Genomic DNA, 16,359 nt, shown 5'->3' with positions numbered 1-16,359 from the left:
CTGTCATGGTACTTGTGTAAGAATTTGATAGCTTGTAAGTAAGTTTTGTTATTAGGTTATTACTTAAAGTTAAGTGGTGCACCCAAATTTTTTTTGGTGCACCCAATTTTTAAAGCTGGGTGCACCAGGGTTGTAGCCAGCGCCCGTCCTTCCGTCCTTTGACGGAATTTTGCAGCTGGGGACGGAAAAATATTTTGCCCATTCCGTCCTCTGTGACGGAGAAAATCGATATGTAAAGATACAACAAAAACTAAAAATCGTGCAAAGATCTCAAAAAATTCAAAGGATTTTTTCACAGCGCCGGGGCAGGGGTCCGCATTTCAGGCTATTCAGAAGGTTAATTTTATCAGGTTTTTAGGGCCATATCTACGATAATAGTAGCAGTCACTTAACTTCTTTTCAGTTTGACATAACAATATTTCAAGTCAAAGCGTCAAAGTCAACTCGTAATCAACAAACTTTACTCAGCTCAACAGTAACGTTAACTATTGTCCGGTTTGCCATCCGAAGTTGAAGCGCTTATTTATAGCGCTAGTATCTTCGATGCGCCGTTAGCCGCCGTGCCGTGCAACTGTTGTTGACGGTCTTACATCAATAAGTTGCCGCCTCGCTGTTAGACGATATACCAACGGACATGTTTCAAGAAAAATACCCGGCGAAACCATTGTTCCGCATCAGAATGTGGGTTACAGTCTGATAAATATTTTGTAGAAGCACCGCTGTGGGAAAGTGCAAGGAATAATCACGTAGCATACGAAGTTCGCTGTCAACTGTCACAGGACTGTTTGAAACTCTAACCAACAATGGCGGCCTTTGATGAAGTCGGCGAAAAGGTGCACTGCCTTTGCAACAAGGAAGCCGACGGTCTCACGGTGGGCGGGGCCACATGACGAGCTTGCCCCGAAAGCCCCAGCCCCGAAAGGAAATGCCCGGGTTTTACATACAAACTTACGGTGGCTTGTACTTTACGTTGCCGAACCAAAGAGCTTCAAATTTAGAACAGGAAATTTGGGAACGCGACCTGCCCTTGCTCTAGAAATGTGTCAGAGAGAATTGATTTTATTTTCCGCGCTGAAAAAGAAATGACGCAACTAATAGTAAGAGCCTATGTGATCAACCCCGCTCCCCATAAAAGGAGATTCCCGGGAAAATCTGGCTGTTCCGGGGAGGGATCCCACCCCGCTATAATAGGACCGCGCCGGATCAAACCGTGGGCGATTCTTTCAAGTGATTCGTTGTACATGCTCGCCGACTCGCCGTCTATGTTTTCAATCTTTGTGAAGTGTTAAAATGCTACTTACCTCTTTCAGATGAACTGACAGATGAAGTGTGTTGTGTTAAAAACTGTTAATCGACGGTTTCTCTCATCGGCGACGGTAGGAATAGACGTGAACTTTGATACGACTTAACTAAGTAAGACGCAAATGGCCGGTGTTGAAAATATTTTATTCTCGCCGATGTGAGGACGCCGTTATCCCTTGTATGTGCTATTGTGCTTGTGTATATTTCTCGTAGGACGTAGATACGTAATAAATTTTGTTGTACTAAACGTGCTGTTTCATTTCTGTGTAAATTCTATACAATATAGAAGTGCAGCTGTGTAACACGCTTACAATCTTACCAGCAATCTGTGCGATCACTGCGGTGGCGGTAGCATCGGCCCCTTTCCTAAATAAAATCCAGCGTAAAACCCTCGTGTAATTTCTTTTTCCAAAACAGCTGTATTAACAGCTCAAAATGCTGGAAATAGCGTTTCAGAGGGTCTAGATTTCAAAATTTTCCGGGGGAGCATGCCCCCGGACCCCCCTAGGAACGTCGCGCCTTTGGCGCGACATCTCGCGCCTACGGCTCTCGATAGGATTTTCAGTCAAAAGTGGGGGGACGGAAAATGATTTCGGGCTGGCTACAACCCTGGGGTGCACTAGTGCACCTAATCCCAAAAATGAATTTCGAGCCCTGTATATATGATACTTTGAATATCGAAACAAGTGAAAGAAGGCAAGATTGATCGTTTCGAGCCACTCTCCTATGGTTGACGGTTGTTGTTTGGTGGCCTTGTAGGCTTGCTGGCTGAAATGGTTTTTTATCAGAATCTTTCATTTGCCCCACCAACAAGCTTTATAGGATGATGATAACGACTGATTGAAGTTCGTAGAACGTCCCTGTAATAAAACTTCCACTCCTGAAGCAATATACATGTTACTTTGAATTTGAAACAAGTGAAAGAACGCATGATTTATTGTTTAGAGCCACCCTCCTATGGTTGACAGTTGTTTGGTGACCTTGTAGGTTTGCTGGCTGAAATGGATTCTTATCGGATTCCACAGTTTGACAAATGTATCGCGCAGATGACACGCTAAGCTATGGGCAATTGTCCCTCCAACGCTTGGGTGGACAATTGCTTTGGAAAACTGCCAGGCTGAAGAGGAGGATGGAAAAAGTCAAGGTGAATTTTTTTTCCTTGCCTGTTTATTTTTCCTTGAGACTGAACAATTTTGTAAAGTATTTTAGATAGGACTTACTTTTAAAGTTAGATATGTGTCTAATTACTGTAAAATGCCTGAATAAGTTTGTGGGGATTTAATTTTGCAGTAGGGAAAAATTTAGGTGGTCATTAAGTTTGTAGTTGAAACATGGGGGATCAAAGGCGGGCAGAAGACATATACAGAGAACAAATATTTTTAATATTTTTTAAGTTCACAGTTAAGAGTTTACCACAAAACCGCAAACATTTAGGCCCTGTGAAAATGTCAGCATCAACAGTATACTCTAACTGATCGATTTAAAAAAAGAATCAATCTCCAAGACATTCTTTGGAAAATATTTTGCTTGTAACTACTTTGGATGCTTGTTTTTTTCACAAATTTTCGCATACTTGGTTTCATACTTTACTGCTAATTCTTTTACTTGATGCATGCAGAAAACTGATTTTTTTTATTCAAATGTTACTACAAGTTATTATATATATCGTTATATGCTGTTTTTAATTTTGCATAATTTTAATCATTGTACAACTATGACTATTGCAGTTCCCCTTTGGGAAACTACACACAATGTCAAAATCTTGACATAAACGAAACCAATAATTGCAAATGGAATATCCTATAACCTTCCTGCAATATACTCTTTCAAGATGGCTGCCTATTGGAGAGAACTGTATTTAGCTTATTGGATAAGTACATGTCGTGAGTTAATGGGGTGTTACATGTAGCTTACTGTGCATTGTAGTAAGTATATTGGAGTTCCAGTTAGTTTGATAGGTAAGGCTTTATTGGCTGCGCATTAAAGCTCAATATAAGGTATTGGAAGGCGACTTGATAGTGCCTTCATTTGAAGGCTTTAAGCACCAAGGAGAGCACCATGTTATGCAATGATCTTTTACTATTGCAATTTAGTTGTGGTTTAAGAATTTTAAACAGTAAAGTACTGTAGCAGAGGGTATTTTGAAGGCGACTTGATATTGCCTTCATTTGAAGGTTTTCAGCACCAAGGACAGGGTCGTGTTATGCAAAGATCTTTTAGTATTGCAGGAGTTGTGGTTTAAGAATTTTAAACAGAAGTGTAACAGAGGGTACTTGAAGGCGACTTGATACTGCCTTCATTTGAAGGCCTTCAGCACCAAGGACAGGGGGATGTTAAGCAAAGATGTTTTACTATCCCATTAGTTGTGGTTCTTAAAATGATTTTAAACAGTAGTGTAAAAGAAAGTTTTAGGGATGTCCCTGTAGCTCAACTGGTAGCAGCCTCACAGTTGAGCTCCTGGTTCCAATAAGTTGGTAACTGGGAGGTCACGGTTCAAATCCTGGGAGGGGCATCTCGGTTGGGGCTGCATGTGCCTTTTGGATGGGGTTTCAAATGAAGAGGTGTTGAGGATGTGCCTCGAGCACATTAAGTCAAAGGGGAAGGAGTAACAGCCCTACGTAAAAAAATATATACTGTAAATGCAGAAATGTTCGCGGTGGTTTTATTTTGTTTGCAGTTTTTGCGGTGACCACTTCACCGCGAACTTAAAACCACTGCAAACATTTTTCCATAATAGTATGAGACTGCAGCGTATGGCGCTACCTCAAGCTTAAAACCAATACAAAAACTCCCGCTACCGTGAAACTAAATCCCAGAGAACTTGAATGCATTTGCAGTGCCCTGATACTGATACAGCAATGAACTTTGCAGCCCTACACATACATGTAACGTTATGTACTGTACATGTACCTCTAGGTACCCATACATGTACCTCTAGGTACACATACATGTACATGTATGTACAAGGTCTGAACAAACAATTATGTCTACTTAAGAAAATTTGGGGTGCATGTTGTAAGTAACCTCAGTGCTGTATACATTTGGCCTTTCACAGGTTTTCCTTACTTTGTTATCAGTTCATGAGCAAATTGGACTGGTGTATCTTTCTTGGCATCAGGCATGGACTACCGGTAGTAATTGCTTGCACATGGACTTTGCACCTATTTTCTGCAACAGTGCACTGGGCACTGTGCACTGGACCTCATTTCATTTCTGTAGTTTCCAATTAGCAAAAGACCCTCTCACCCTTAGCAATGTATCTGCTAGTCAGTCCCATTTATTCGTAGAATAGCAACTGTTATTCGTAAGAGCCTTTTTGCCTATATGAAAGATAGAGATACATGTACGAGTACTGTTTTTGGTATGAGTGTATTTGGTGAGTGTGTTTTTGGTTGGTGGGTGTGTGTTTGGTTGTGTGTGTGTGTGCGTGCGTGCGTGTGTGTGTGTGTTTGGTTGTGAGTGTGTGTGTGTTTGGTTGTGTGTGTGTGTCTGTGTCTAATTTGTTAGTTTATAATTTTTTTAATTATCTAATTTGTCTAATTTGTATTTCCAGATAAATGAAAAAAGTAATATTTGGTGTGTGACCTTTGTAAGTAGCAGAACTTCTGTTTTGGTATCTTTAGTCCTGGACATGCTACTGTGTTGTTGCTACAGTAACTGTAAAAAAAAGAAAAATAGGAGGAATTAACCTGTAATTTGGTACTACTACTAGTAGCTGTACATGCAAACTTGTGGGTGAGAATACAACACTTAGATTCATTTTGTGACATTGTGTGAGGAAGTACATGTACATTGCATTTTTTCGTTTATCACTTTGTGCTCAACATAACTAAAAAAAGAGCATCTGTAATGAGATTTTATTCAAACCATAACAGTATTACCTACTAAAGAAAGCTCTCTATTCTCTCATATTTCTGCTGGGAAAATAAGATCCTGTTCTTTCCCCTGTGCGCTGGTCTTCAATCTTCGTTATGAATGACAGACCATGCTAAAGAATGGGCTGTTTTTGATGGCCCCCTGTGCTATGTGTCATTTGTTGCCTCTTGAAGCCTTTGTATTCCGGCTGAGAGATTTCAGGATATTTTTTGAAGGATGGCACAGCTTGCAAGGCTCCCATATCTTTTTGTAATCACCTCTTCCATCTTTCTTATGGATACCTTAAGACATTTAAAAATCCAAAAGGCCCAAGGTGTCTTAGAAGATGCTAAATTTCCCAGTGTAAAGAGAAATTTTAGTGTCTCAAGAAGTGATTCCTGCTGTGCGTCTAGATCTTCAGTCAGCTCCAGAGGTGCCCTCAAGACGCACATCATCAGCGGGAGTGCCATTACACACAGAGAAGGCGTCGACGTCTCAGAGCCTACTTTGAGCAGTGTTTGTAGATCATAGGGCATATAATATTGAGGCGACCATACTAGTATGCGATCTCCGCAGCATTTTGGATCTGTGTTTACCAGTAGGAGGTTGTTTTTCATTGTAAATTTTTCTTTCTCATTTTAGACACATTTTCTCACTTATTTGCGCACCTAGGACAGTTTTCTGATCATAGCTAGAGTCCATCACAATCCAACATTTGATACTTCCCCTCGCATTTGTGGCAAAACTGCCCACTTATTACGGAGATTGAGCAGAGTGGGATAAAATGCAGAGACAGAATCATACCTGCAAGCCAAGACAGTCCTGCTCTGCGAAGACTCCAAGACAGCTTGCCACAGCATGTGCAAAGAGGGGTTTAGGCCACAGCAAGTAAATTTTATGGATGACATCCGCGCGCTCATTAATTTTCGCCTGATTTCAGAAAAAAACAAGAATTTTTTTCTTCTTCTTCAGGGAAGGCCGGATAGATGAAAATGGGTAAAGGTTGTGTTGTAACCAAATCATTGAATGTAGAATTGACACTAAGGACTCGGTAGCATTGACTGTAGTTGCAGAAGTGAAACTTGATAGATAGTTGTAAGAGTGGCACAACTATGGAAGCTATGAGTGTAGTTGCCAACATGGTTAATGATACCAGTCTACCACACTAGTGTCACTTTAACTACACTGGTGCACTTCTTAAATACAGGAATGAATGCCTTGTTGGCTGTGATGCCATATTTTGTCACTTCAAGTCTTGTTACAACGTCTATTTTGAAATTTTGCCATCTTGTTTTTTTTTACCCATCTTGTTTTTTTTCCGCCCTATCTCATTATTTTTGCAGTCTGCAGAGGATGTCATCCATAAAATTTACTTGTTGTGGCCTTACTTAAGACATCTCCGTGAGAGGCTTCTCAGGACAGCTTTAGCATTTTCAGTGTTAAGTAGGCCTGAGAGACGATACCAGTGAGGAATACTGGACCATGTTTGTACAAATGTAAATATAAGCAAGCAGGCTTTTAGCTTCGATTTTATAATAGGGAGTCCAAACGTATTGGTGAGTCGCGTTAAGTTACTATTGTAGGGGGGTCTGGGGGCATCCACCTTCCATGGTGCAGAGTTTTTGATGATTTTAGGCTAAAATAGTGCATTCTAAGGTATCCCAAGAGGCAAAAATACTGTTACAGATCACATCATCTGTGGTCACAGTAGAAGACTGTGACCACAGATGACCTGGTAGCATCCCTGGTCAATCAGAATTTCATGCCTGTCAGATGATTTTCTCCCCAGTACAGGGCGTCCAGGGGCATCAAATTTCTTGTTATTCTAAGAAAAGTGCGTCCAGATGATGCGTTGACGCATGCCTGGCTAAAGGCCTGTGAGCAAGATCGTCATAGAACTCCTTGATTTATGCAGAATTATCCACGGAAAATTTTTTAAAACATCATATATTTTAATCTATCATGTTTAAGAAGTGTTCAAGATAGGTGGACAAGGGTGACGCATAGTTCACCTTTATCCGAGGGGGTAACCTATATCCGCTAAATTTAAAACGGCATTTAGCAAAGACCTCGGATGGTGCGGTGTTTTAAAAATGCAATATTTTGAAAATGCTGCAATTGAAAACCACAGTATGTCGACTTGATATCCATAAATACCTTGTTTATTAATACAACAGATATAGGTTACCCCGCGGATAAAAGTGAAGTAGCGTTACATGCTTTAATTTTAGTTAACATTATCATAGAGGTCACCACAAAAACGTTGAACATAAAATCACCTGCATTTACAAGGCTAGAACTAGTAGAAGGGCAAACACCAGTACTAAGGGGATGTAACGATACAGTCTCTGTGTCAGTCGTCAATACCATATAAGGAAGAAAAGGTGCCCTGTGTTATTTATTGCCACATCTAAAATGACCGTTACTACTTTCATTGCTCCCAAAGCTATCTTAGGTTGTCTTATTGGGGTATAGATCACTTGGATACTTGCAGTACATATACGTTAGTCCGTCTCATCTTTTTTGTACAAATGCCAAAACCTTTGTGTGGGTTCAAGCCAGTGGCAGTTTTTAAAGATGGGCGCGACAGTGTGTGTTAATTCTGTCACACCCCAAGGCACGTTTTTATGGCAGATTTTAACGCGGTTTTCCAGCGGTGGCCTCATTGTTTCGCAATGGTCGTTAGCCTTGACGACGCCGGGTGATTCTGGCGCGATTTTATCGCATCAATTCCGGCGGACAGGGCTGCACTTGATGGCAGTAATTGGGAGGGTGAGCCGCCCCGGTAAATTGATAGATGACTGACTGGTCTTCAATTTGGGCGCTATGCCGGGTGATACCATCTTGCCACTTTGCATGGGGGGGGGAACAATTTTCAGCTTCCTCTTTTAAACTAATCAAGTCATTCCTTTACCCATTTTTCCAAAGACTACAAATAGCTTCATTCCATATCTGTATTATCTATTATACACTGTAGCTTTTATTAATTATTACTGATGGCCTGCACCCCTATGACTGAATGGTCTCTCCCTATCCTCCCTTCTCTCCCATATTTTGTGTGTGGTTGACCTAGTGGTACAGATACGGTGATATAGAGATCAGAAGAATGATGCGGTAGGCGTAACATGTATTTAAGACTCTCTTCTGTTGTTTCAGGACAATCCATCATTCCAGTTGCTGGGAATTATGATTCAAAACAGGTGAGTTGAGAAAGATTATGCCTCACCCTTTTTGTGTGTGTTAGATGCTAGTATCTCTACCTTTATGCAAGGATGGGTTACCTTTTGTGTGGCATTTTCACCTGTATACAGGTCACTGATTGTAAATTACACTTTAATAAGTGCATCGAACCGTTCAATGCCTCCTGTTTCCAGTTAGTGATTTTCTGATTTTGAGAAATATCAATTCATGCTAATGAATGTATCACACAGTGCTTCAAGCTAATCTAATTATGAATGTGTTGAATAAGTAGATACTCGAACATACACAATCACAAGTATGTCATGGTCTTATAGAGTTTTCTATCTCCTGAAAAAAATTATGTAATTTGTTAGATGGCAATTTCATTGTCAGGTTGCTCAAAAAATTATTTTCATGTATCTATTTATGAATCTTTTGGATTGTCCCTTTATTATAACTGATATTTTTGGTACGGGCTATACATATGTATATTGATTTTCTTTTTGCATATGAGAATCCTGCATGTATTCAACTGTTTACATTAAATCAAGGAGCTTTTATCAGGAAGCTCCTTGATTAAATGGACCATATTTCAATTGCACAATATGAGTCTGACAAGCTGGACTTTATTTTTTATGTCTTGTTTAGAGGGCTTGAGATCAGAAAGGATTTGTTTATTACCCAAATATAGTAAACAAATGGAGTAATAGAGATATTGTTTTCGTCAGGTTGTTTGCATGTTTATGTTTCCGGAGTTGTAACTTGAGAACCTCTGGAAAGATTGAGATGATATTTGATACATAGGTTGTTGTTGGGAATATGATGGTCAATATCCATTTTAGGGCCCCTGGTGTGTGACCTTGGTACTGCAGCAGAACTTCCAGGTATTATATCTTTTGTCCTGGACATTTTCCAGTCTTGTTGCAGCTTCTATACAATTTTTAGATATTACTCTGCTTGAAAATTGTAAAAATAATTTATACATATAGATTATTATATGATTTAGACTATCAAGAGGTTATGGGCATAATATCATGAAACCAAATAATATCTACGCAAATCTGAATATTGTGATTCTAAATTTGCTCCAAAGATATTAAATTTTAAAAGGAGTTTTGTTTCTAATTTATTTCTAATATTGGATTTTTTTCAATTTTGCAGCTAAAACCTTTTACAACTCATAATTTTTGAATATTTTTATCACATCCCCTTTTATCACTTTGTGTGAAGAGAAAAACTCAGTGGAAGATCAGTAGAAAACAAAAGAATTCTGACTCTCTTACAAATAGTATAGACAAAATTGCACTCAACTAAATAGCTTTCCATTACCTTCAGACACTAGGGGCTTTGGGGATCCATAAGTGTTGGAATATATTGAGTTTTATGAGGTACTATTATATTGATTATATGCTATTTTACAACACTGGAGTTTTTTCTTTGGGGTTTTATTGTGACTTATCTTGATATAATCAGGGAATTGTTATTATTTGTTTGTCAATAAAATTGCATCAGGTTCCCTGAAGGTATGCATTCTTTTCAAAATCTGAGACACCAAATGGTACATAAATTACTATAATATATATTCAGGACAAAACACATTGCAAAACTGTACAAAGGTCCTGTCAACGAATGTTTTTATACCTGATGACATCCAGCACTGAATGGAAAGCGAAAAAGACTGAAAATAGTCCGTAGGACACAAACCTCCACACGAAAGTACTTATAACCACGTTAACCCTTCATAAAAATGTCTAGATACACTGGTGCACCCACGGTCAAAAATAAGGTGCACAGCTGCAATTCACTTGGTTTATTATTGTTTGATGTATAATCTTCATATCCATTTAATTGTATTATGATTTGTAAATTTTGATGGGGGAAGAGTTTGTATAAGCCACATGGCTTTTTTCTCCCCCCTTGCACGTTCTGTTGTTTTCTTTAACTTGCTGTATGTTATCATTTTTTAAAGTGCCAATTAGAATTAATCAATCAATCAATTCTAGGTGCACAAAGGTGCAGATGCACCCAGTATTTTGAGCCCTGATTATGACATTTCAGCAGCCAGTAACCAAGGTAGTGTAACATCCATTATTATTTGATCAGTGTTCTAGCCAGCCTGAATTTTTTTTCTGTCCTCTGGATTTCAAACAGAAATCCTGTCGAGTGCCAGAGGCTTCCACACGATGGTCCTAGGGGGGTCCAGGGAAATTTGGAAACATTATTTCCTTCATCAGGGGTAAATTTTGCTGGTAGAGTAGACTCAGCTTTGTTCAATGGCATCTGTGCTGAATTTCTGGAGATCTTTGCAAAATTTCTTTTGTTTGATATCTTTACATGCCGATTTTTTGTCTGTCACAGAGGATGGAATGGGCAAAATTTTTGTCCCCAGCTGCAAATTCTGTCAAAGGACGGAAGGACGAATGCTGGCTAGAACCCTGTATAATGTGGTTACTAGTATTTAACAATGCAGAGCCTAACATCTGCTTGGAGAGTATCTGATTAGACCCTGACATTAGCTTCCACTGATATAATTGGCTGTACCAGTCCACACTAGTTTCAAGATGGGGGTGTCGTTCTATAATTCCCCCAAACCCAATAAGCCCAAAAGCACCATGCAAATGGGGACCTCTGTAACTCCCCATGTATCAAAATTCATACAAATCCATTGAAAGAGTCTTGAGTTATAGCTGCGAACACTGACCTCCATAATGTTTCAAAGCTAACAATATATTAAGCTGTACTGTTCCTCAACATTGTAAAAAGAATCTACGCACATGTATAGAAGTGACTAAGGTAGAATTGATAACCCCATTAAAACCAGACTTAGATGTCAGAAATCTCACTGCCAGGGTGGTAAGAAGTAATTCATCCCTGCTTGATAGACTGCCTGACCAAAGATTTTGGACTCCAACCAGGGAGTCCGTGGGAGATATATGTGGAAACACCATTTAGCTCTCTGCAGATTGAAGAACAAGATTTGTCAGCCAAGGGGGGCCATATCTTACAGCTTTTGACTGATGCAATGCTGAAAAATGCTGAACATTTTGTTTTGCATGTTGCTATCCCTTCCCGTCTAACTTGCTCAGGGAACCTCCTCGAATACAAAGGTCCCATTTTCTGTCCCTTTTAATAGACAGGTACAGCCCCAAGCGAGATGCCCTACCCAGGATCAGAAACAAGGTCTCCCAGTTTCCTACTAATTGTAAGAAGGAGCTCGACTGTGTGACAGGTACTAGTTAAGCTTCAAAGACATTCCTAAAGTTTTCTTCTGTACTACATGTCAAAGATGGTCCTCTCCTTGGTACTGAAAGCCTTCAAATGAAGGTTATCAACATCCAATATCTTCTATAATATTGAGTGCCACCAGTTTAGCTACAGGGACATCCCTAAAAGTTTTTATCTATACTACCAGTCAAAGATGGTCCTCTCCTTGGTACTGAAAGCCTTCAGATTGAGGAAATGTCGAGTCAACCTCCAATATCTTCTATCATATTGAGTACTACCAGTTGAGCTATCAGGACATCCCTAAAAGTTCTTTCTTTACTACTTAATGGTCCTGGATGTCAAGCAACATCCAATATCTTCTATCATATTGAGTGCCACCAGTTTAGCTACAGGGACATCCCTAAAGTTTCATCTATACTACTAGTCAAAGATGGTCCTCTCCTTGGTACTGAAAGCCTTCGAATGTAGGAAATGTCAAGTTAACCTCCAATACCTTCTATCATATTGAGTACTACCAGTTGAGCTATCAGGACATCCCTAAAAGTTCTTTCTTTACTACTTAATGGTCCTGGATGTCAAGCAACATCCAATATCTTCTATCATATTGAGTGCCACCAGTTTAGCTACAGGGACATCCCTAAAGTTTCATCTATACTACTAGTCAAAGGTGGTCCTCTCCTTGGTACTGAAAGCCATCGGATGTAGGAAATGTCAAGTTAACCTCCAATGCCTTCTATCATATTGAGTGCTACCAGTTGTGCTACAGGGACATCCCTAAAAGTTGCTTCTATACCACTAAATGGCCCTCTCCTTGGTACTGAAAGCCTTCGAATGTAGGAAATGTCAAGTTAACCTCCAATGCCTTCTATCATATTGAGTGCTACCAGTTGTGCTACAGGGACATCCCTAAAAGTTGCTTCTATACCACTAAATGGTCCTCTCCTTGGTACTGAAAGCCTTCAAATGAAGGAAATGTCAATACAAGTATCATATTGAGTGCTACCGGTGGAGCTACGGGGACATCCCAATCTGAAGTGGCTTTAGAGTAGTATCACTACTTCACCCTGTGGACACTGTTTGGCAGACTGATAAATCGTGTCTGTCCTGCACTTAGCCCTGAGTTTCTAGACCGTGTTATTAGATCAACCGCTATTTGTGCTTTGGGACATATTTTGAGCAAATTGACCATTTGTCTTTGGATCATGAAATTTTAATATTGCTGTGAACATCGATAATGTGGAAACGTTATCATTTTTCTGTCTGAGACAGCTAAGCAATTTCAGCATTTTCAAGACAGAAATTCAATGTCAAGGGGAAAGAGCTTGGAAAGTTTTTATCATCATTGTTCAACTGTTTCCAGTGAAGAAGCAGGGCTCGAAATACGTTTTTCTGCATTGAAAATTACCTGCACCAGACAAATTCTACCTGCACCACTCAGAATTTTGGAAATATGGATCATACTAAAATTGTTAAGTTATCATTGCTATTTTTTTCTTTGATACTTTGTAGGTGGTAACAGTCAATGCAGCTAATAACAATCCATATACACCTGCATCATAGGACATTCATGTATAAAACCCAGTACTTGATCTAGTGCAGGTTAGTTGCAGTTAGACACCAAAAATACCAGCACAGCTCCAATTTTACCTGCACTAACCTGCATATGCACGTGGTATTTTGAGCCCTGAGAGGAGATAAACTTCTAGTCATTTTCATGCATTCTTTGCAATGCCATGTAACAGTACTGCTTATAGATTTTACCGGTGGCTCAAAAATACTGTAAATGCCTTAAGTTTGTTGCAATTCAGTTTTGCTGAAGGGAGAACATTGGCATGGAGTGTTCATAGTGGTTTTAGATTCACTGTAACAATGTAAGACCGTACGGTGAAGGAAACACCAGTTTTAAGTTTTCTACAGTTATTTCCTTTTACTCTGTCTTCTTACGGTGCATCATCATGAAAAAATAAGGTTAAATGTTGTAATTCTAGTTCACCTTTATTCCACAGGGTAACCTATATGCGTTGTTATACTTGAATGTAAGTTAATCTGTGACGGTAGTCAACATTGTTACAATTTTAAACTATATCTCTGTACACAAAAATAAAGCACTTATTAACAAACTTTCCATCAGTCCTCTGATCCTTATGCAGTACAGTAGTTTCAAAATATTGTAGTTAGAAACCACTGTCCATCGACTTGATATCCCTAAATACCCAGTTATTAAAAACAACGGATAAGGGTTACCCGGTAGAAAAAGGTGAAGTAGCGTTACACCCTGGGAAGGGTTAGAAGTAAATTGTAAAAGAATTGACATGTATCTGCTACGTAAAGTTCACGTGAAGCAAGTTGTAGGTCAAGCGTGACAATATTTGTGATTTCATTTTCATGCATTGCCTCCTCTAAGCAAAAAGATGATTCAGTATATAACTTCCTGCACAGCCTAATCATGTTAGGTTGGCTGCATTGCGGGATCGAAATACTGTAAATGCATTTAAGTTTGCGGGGGTTAAATTTCGCGGTAGCGGGGAAAAAGGACTTTTGCAGTGGTTTTAAGTTTGCGGTAGCACCTGATGCACTGTAGTCTCTTACTGCCATGGGAGTGGTTTTAAGTTGGTGAAGTGGTCACCACGAAAACTGCGAACGTTAAACCTCCGCAAAAGTTTCTGCATTTACAGTACTTGATTTCCATGCTTGGGAAATTGTGTAAGGGCACATGAGGGTCTTTATTGCCTTCCCAGCCAATCACTTAGTGATTATATCACTGATGGCAGGGTTCTAGCCAGGATTTTATTTTAGCGTAATGGTAAGGGAAAAGTGACCAACCTGGGGGGTGGTGTGTAAGGGGGCCATTCTGCAGTGAGATTTTGAAGAGAGTAAAAAGTTGGCATTGTAAGGCCACACCAATTTAATTTCTTGGTTCACAGATTCGCTCGCTCCTATTTTTTGGAAAACAAAATAAAAATAGAAATTACCACTCAGCAAATTTTCACCATTAATGAAACCATTCACCAGCTTTCTGGTGTAGCAAATTGGCCTGTATAGTATCCTTAAAGTGTGGGTACAAGTGGTGTTACTGTACAATGATAGTGTTTTTGTACTTTTTTCAAGCTGAAAACTTTTTTTCTTTATGTTTTGGATTAGCCGTTACCTTTACCCCAACCATTTTACAATTTTTATTTTTATTTTTATTTCGCCCTCTCGCTCCATATCTTTTATGAAAAAATCTGTGAACCAAGAAATTAAATTGGTGTTGCCTAAGGTACCTTTGAGGTGAGTTAACTCTATTAATATCACATGTAATTTGAAGGATTTTTTGTTCAGTTTGGAGTGGTATATCATCATTTTTCATATTTGATTGATGTTGTTCAACAAGTAAATGTTGAAATTAGCATAGTGGTCCTCATTTCAGCTTGGTGGTCACAAATTTAGCATAGTGGTGCGTTATGCTAAAAAAGAACCCTGGAGGGCTATTGAAGATGAACTTAAGTCTGTTTAAGAAAAAATTAAAAAGTCAAATTGTCCTTGCAGATACTGTAAATGTTTACATTTTTGCAGTGGTATAATGTTTGCTGTTTCGATTCTCTTCACGCGTACGCACATCTAAAACCATTACAAAAATGCTGGCCTACCCCCTTTTTTCAATCACGATCCTAAAACTCCCACAAACACTCCATTTTCTACCCAACATGAAATCAAATTGCAACAAACTTAGTACGCATTTACACATAACACAGCAAGAGTTTCCCAAAAATACTGAGTAGCAGGAAGAAACTGTTTGAAATGCCATGTATAATTTTTCACAATCAAAAAAAGTCATGGTATAATCAAGAAATGCTGCATACGTCTCCTACAATTTCTTGTCATTTCAATTTCAACAGTCATATTTGGCTTGCAAATATTAGATAACTGATACATGTACTGTCTGGTTTGAAAATTAGATTATGGTGATATTACGAGTAGCTCATATGATTTGTATGGAAGCTGTATGATGATTTCACCCATATCTGATCAAAAGTAACGTAGTACTGCTATAACATTCAAATCAACCATTCAACTTTCTATCAAGGCCTTTGAATAATCTGAGATTACGATCAATGATATTTGATCCATAATGAGTATTGTCAAGATGAAATATTAGATTTTATTCTCTGGAGATTCATGTAAATGTATTCTTCTGAATATATTTTCTTGTGAGGCCACAAAAATTTAATTTGTTGGTTCTCCGATTTTTTTTCAGAAAAAAATCTGAAACAACAGGGAAAAAAGATTTTGCAAAAAAATTGAAAAAAGTCAGCTTAAGAAAAGTAAACAGACACTACTATACTGTACAGTTACTGTTACAGTAGCTTATTTATGTCTTTTCGTGATATGAATCTTGCTGCAATTAAAATGATAAATGTACCCACATTTTAAGAACCTTATAGAAGCACTCAATTTACTGCTTTGGAAAGTTATTGAATGGCTTCCTAGTATTTATTGCAGGACATACATTTTGTATATTGTTAGCAAGTTAGCAGGGTCTGTATTGAATCATTATGTATTGTGAAGGTTTTATGATTATAAGAACAGATGAAAAATGTGGAAAGATTCTTTATCTACGTTAATATCATTTAGTCAGGATTAGGAATATGAGTGCCTCAAAGCGGAGTGTGTAAATCAAAATGTAACAAATGACACACAGGCATCAGCGCTGATCTACAGAACCCCCCCCGGGGGGGGGGGGGGGGGGGGGGCCTTACTATCAACAAGAATCATGTCGGCTTCAGCAAAATGGACATTGATGAGTTTTATTGCCTG

At 38.9% G+C, this 16,359-nt stretch overlaps 1 protein-coding gene across 1 annotated transcript in view; it reads left to right on the top strand.

The window, feature by feature from the left end:
* The window catches only part of LOC118403118 (transmembrane protein 169-like), a 26,660-nt gene that overhangs the window by 7,903 nt on the left and 2,398 nt on the right, over positions 1–16,359 (top strand). The window contains exon 2 of the mRNA XM_035801595.1: positions 8,314–8,357. The gene's annotated coding sequence lies outside the window, so the exon portion shown is untranslated. The remainder of the gene's footprint in view (positions 1–8,313; positions 8,358–16,359) is intronic.

Source organism: Branchiostoma floridae, chromosome 16 (assembly GCF_000003815.2).
Source record: "Branchiostoma floridae strain S238N-H82 chromosome 16, Bfl_VNyyK, whole genome shotgun sequence".
In the NCBI taxonomy this organism is placed as follows: domain Eukaryota; kingdom Metazoa; phylum Chordata; class Leptocardii; order Amphioxiformes; family Branchiostomatidae; genus Branchiostoma; species Branchiostoma floridae.
The sequence above is the reverse complement of the archived record's forward strand: the minus strand, read 5'-3'. Positions and strand labels throughout refer to the sequence as shown.